We start from the raw sequence: 5,521 nt of genomic DNA, 5'->3' as shown, positions 1-5,521 counted from the left end.
CATTTGCTACAAACTCTAACCTTTGGCTAATGGCAAGGTAATCACACATCTAACAGTTGCCATCCTAGTAACTGGACCAAATGTCTCTTCATAATCTGTGCCATATGTTTAAGCATAGCCTTTTGCAACTAGCCTAGACGTATACCTACAAAGTGAACCATCTACATTATGCTTGACTTTGTAAAGCCACTTATAGCCAATAGCTTTCTTGCCCTTAGACAAGGATACCAAATCCCAAGTCTTATTTGGCTTCAAATGTAGCCATCTCCTCATCCATTGTTGCTGCACCCCAATGAGCATGACCGACAACATCCTCGAAACAAGTGGGCTCAATATCCTCGACTACCTTCACCATATAAGCATACTGGTGAGTTGCATAACCTTCAAAACCAAATCTTTTAATAGGGTATCTGACCTTGCTAGACATGCATACCACTGGATCACTCTGTGGAGCCTTTACATTACTATGTGTTCTTTGTACACCTAGTGTCTTGACTAAAGGAATACCAAGCTCATCATCCAAACTTTCTGAACCACTAGAATCTCCATCAAATCCCAAATGACTAGTAGATGCATTAGTATCATCCAACACTTTCTTCTTTCATTTTTCTTTACTTGCAACACTTGAAGATCCACTTGAAGATGTGGGGCTACTCCTTAGTCTCCTAGACCAAGGGCTAATTTTAGGTGTAGTACCAGATGATGTTTCTAGTCCACTAAGGCTCAATGATTATTGCTTTTCTTTTCGCACATAGCTATTGTGATCATTATCATCATCTAATAAATCAGCAGGTGCACACCATTTGCTCATCTCATAAAAAATAACATCATTGCTCACTCTAAACTCACATGTGACAGGGTTATAACAACGATACCCTTTTTGCTCTAAAGAGTATCCAATAAAAATACATTTTTCAACCTTTGGATCAAGCTTATTTCGTAGCTCATCTGGCACATGAACATATGCAATAGAGCCAAATGCTTTCAAGTGTGATACATTAGGCTTCTTGCATGTAAAGCATTCTTCAGGGGTCATCCCATGAACTGCAACACATGTGAGAGTTCTATTCATAATATAGACAGTAGCATGAACAGTTTTAGACCAAAAATGTTTTTGCATATTCTTTTCAGCCATCAATGCTCATGTAACTTTTGTAATATGCCTATTTTTTCTTTCTACAACACCATTTTGCTACTGTGAGGTATACCTGCAAGTAAATTGCCTCTCTATCATCCCATGAGATCTCAAGTCACTAAACTCATTAGAGAGGTGCTCTTCCCCTCCATCTGATCTCAAGCACTTAGTGTGTTAGTAGTGTGGCTACTACACAAAATTCAAGCATTTGATTTGCAATATTTAAAATACATCCCTAACATTGACAACTAGTGTAGAAGGTTACCAATTATACATACATTGACATAGTAGTTGCTTGTTCTTGAATCTAGGAAGTTCCCGTTTCAAATTAGAGTCTACTAAAAACATGTTTTGTTGAGTACAATTCATGTAGGTAGTTAAATGGAAATAACCAAAGAGTACTAAATGCTAGAGAACAAGGTTTGCAAGTCTTTATGGTTGATGAATACTTGTAGTGGTAGTGATCATTTATAAATGTCACTCTACATGGTGCATGTATGAGGGTGAAAATAAGAATAGTTAGAAGTTTTAGAAAAGCAACAGAAAAGTGAATGTGGTGCATATATGGTGCATTTGTACTACATCATGCCATGCAATATATAGGGTGGAGAGATAGCACAATTCTCTTCAAATTTTAGAATGATGATAGGTGCACTCTCCCCCATGTTTAGTTGCATGGCCATCCTAATAAACAACTCAGCATGTAGCGCGTGTGTGTGCGCACACGCACACACACACACACACATCTTGTGATTTTAAAGTCTCATGGCTCTCACTTGTGTAGCATCTATCCACCATAGATTAGTTTTAGATTAGACACTCTAAACTTTCCTCTAATAGTAAATCCCTTGCATATTGAGCTCTATTCATCAATGCAATGCTCACACATTCCCTTTTTTAGTATTTAATAAGTGTGCTCCATTAAGCTTTAGTACAAAGAAATGGTTCCCTCTACCTTCTCTAGATTCATGTTATAAGCCCATGCTATTACCATTTGTCTCCTCCTAAGATCCACCCAAAAAAGTATCTATGTCATTTTTTTTCCTTTTTCAAAAATTCATTGGTTTTGTGATGGGGGAGGGGGGGATCACTTAATAATATTATATATGTGTGTACCATACAAGTTCAAAATAAGGGGGTTTTAAATCTATGAAATTTATAGAAATATATTGATAAAGGGTGTAAATTTTAGAATTTTGGAAAAAAGTTACAGATTTATGAAGAAAAAGTACATATTAAACTAATGAGATATTTATAGATAATACATTTTATAAATATGCTTTAAATGCATGTGATACATAAGGCTTATATATAGTGATCTCCATGTGTGTTGTGCTTCACCTAGATGCTTCATGATTGCCAACTTTTGTTGATATCTATTCTTGTGATGATGTATGGTTTAGGATATGCCAAATGAGATATAGACAATTTGACAAAGATTATTTATCACTAGTTTATTGAATTCTCAATTCCCTTCCTAGTAATTCAAGTATCACCACAAGTTTCCACAACTTGACTTGGTTGGACTTGTTTTGAACATTCTTGTTTATTTCATCTTTATCTCTTTCCAAAAATATTGATATAGTGAACTTCTCTATAAACTTGTACTTGCATCGTTGATTAGGCTCATAATGTCTTCTCTATCATGATTGTACTTGTTTTGGTGACCTTTTTCCTCTAAAATCTATAGCTCAGAGATGCTAGAGGGCTTTACAACCCTTGAATTTATAGGGAACATTGTTTCATGCCAAATAAAATTAGGCGCATCTTTAATCAAACATGGAACTAGTGTTATTATTGACATTTTCCCATATTATACCCCATAGTTTTGGGGGCCATTGAATTATAGTCTTATGGTTTCCATATAATATGAATCATGTATTTCACATTTGTTAACAAATACATAAAATTATATATAATTATAATAGTTTATACATCAACATTTTGGTAGTCTACCCACTTAGATATGTGAAACATGTTTGTGAGTGGTTGAGTCCCCAATAGGCTTGTGAGTGGATGAATGGAGACCCAATAATACCATTTATTAATGGATCTAATTAGTGGAGAGGATTTTTATTTAATAAAATTCAATGGTAGAATCTAAAAACCCAAGTGAGTTCCTTCACAACACTGCCCTTGTGAAAGCTAAGAAAGTATCAAACTTGTATGAGCACAATGTGGAGACTCTCCCCCATGCCATCAAGCCAAAGGTACAACTTGACCTGAAAGTGAGATTAACTTGACTTTGAACCACAAGTCTTTTGTGGGTAGAATTATGACTTTTGAGTTATTCATATCCTTAGAACCCTTGCAATGATTAAGGCTATTCTTACAAAGGCTAGAAACAAAGATGAATGAGTATATTTGTGATTGCACTAATGTGTTGTTGCTATGGTTTGATTGTTCGAAATAGTCAAAGGTTAATTGAATAAAGTGTGCCTAGAACCAACTTGAATCAAAGGGAAGCTCAAGCAATTTTTAGGGCAAGTGAACCTACTAAAATTCTATTGTATTTTCTCTTACCATATTCATTCTAGTCAATTCATGAGAAAAGAAGTAGATTTTACTAGGGAGAGCTATCACTATCACTAGATTTTGCAAACAACAATCCATAAAAGAAATGAAGGAAAAGTGATTTTCGATTAGAATTTTAGTGTGGCTAATCAAGGGGTTTTCCCTTCAAAATTGGGAGTTCTATGACAATTATGCAAGCTCTAAGCTAGAAGAAAGCTCTTCACATATTTAATAGCACCTTAAATAGAGGGCTTTACCAAGCATTCTATGTTAATAAGTCGGTCCACAAGTTGAGAAGAAATAAAGGGGAATATTTGTTGAAGTAATGTAATGATATAGAATAACATTGCCTAAATATCAAAAACTTGTGTCGTGCATCATGAGAAAACATGACTACTAGAAGAGGTTTACCAAGGCTTGGTAGAATACATCAAGGGAGGATTGAAAATCCAAAAGATCATGAAAGTTGAATCAATATTGACTCACCAAGACTTGTTAACCAAGACTTGTTAATAGAAAGCCTAAAGGAGAATTGACCAAATTTTTTTGCAACTCATATCAAATTTTCATGCTTTTCTTTAGTGATTATTTCCAACAAGAAATTTCTATGAAGATGCATTACTCAAAATTTACACAACTTTTTGAAGAAATTTGGGAGAACCTCCATAAGGAGAAACAATTTAAATGGCAAGATTTCTCCCAATAAGTTTTTATGAATGTGATTTGCTCAATTTGTATATGTTTTTCATTAAATGTAATCTTTTGAAGAAATGTGAGAAAATCTTATTCATCTGACATTGTGAAACTTTGAACAATGTTTCTTGGTTGCGCTTCTCTCATTGCATTCCACCACCTTTTCATATTTTGGACTTACTTTCATCCACTATCAATCCAAAGAAAACATGTTGGGGTGTCCACAATTTGAGGTGAGATACCCCATTTCAAAAATTTGCATCCTACTAAGGGAAGATGACGAGGTAGACCCACTTGAGGCTTGATGGAAGGGAAACCTCTTAATGGGTTCCCCATTTTCTTTTTAAAAATGTGGGGCCTCCTACTAGATAGCTACCGTCTTGTCTAAGCCAAGATCACTCAATCATCTTGCCATCAAATGGGCAGATCACATAGCTACTAATTTCATAATCGAAGATTGTGATGCAAAATACAAGGTATGATTGGTAGTGTCAAAATATTGAGGATAGTGTCTATAGAAGCAAAGCTATGTTGTGTTCATTAAGCTTGGAGGACGATTAATGTGATTTCGTTATATGTATGATTTGAACTTGATCAAAAGCTAGCCTTATCATTAACTTAGGGGGTTTACTATATTTAAAGCATTGTTATCATGTGCGTTCAAGGGCTAATTTAAAAACCTCTTATTTAGATCTAAATTGTGAATAAGACACCCATTTTCCTATTGATCATGTGAATATCTTCATTAAATGATATTGTACGAAATGCAACAAAGTCGAAGAAAGGGATTTTGAAAATCCATTTTGTTGAAACCATGTGATAGACTTAGGTAGGAGCTTTCAAAAGAGGCCCACACATCCAAAAATTTGTTTCCAAGCGTAGAAGATGTAAACATGGACATGCTAGATGGAAGGATTGAGAGCCCAAAAGGTATTTCAAATGTTGTGTGCAAGGTTTCAAAACCTAAACCTAGGTGGGCCTAATGAAGGGACGTGTGAAATGGAGTTAAAGGAAGTGTGATGCACGTCGAGGGGGCGAAGGGGGTGACATGGAAAGGTCGTGCATGGAGATGCCCCATACGTTCTCTCTCTCTCTCTCTCTCTCTCTCTCAAACATCCTCTCCTTTCTCACTTCCTGCTGCTGCTGCTGCTCTTCCTCCTCTTTCTTACAGATATTTAG

This window comes from Lygodium microphyllum, chromosome 24, assembly GCF_053477565.2.
Source record: "Lygodium microphyllum isolate KBCC chromosome 24, Lygodium_microphyllum_v1.1.10, whole genome shotgun sequence".
In the NCBI taxonomy this organism is placed as follows: domain Eukaryota; kingdom Viridiplantae; phylum Streptophyta; class Polypodiopsida; order Schizaeales; family Lygodiaceae; genus Lygodium; species Lygodium microphyllum.
This window is presented reverse-complemented; position numbering follows the sequence as displayed.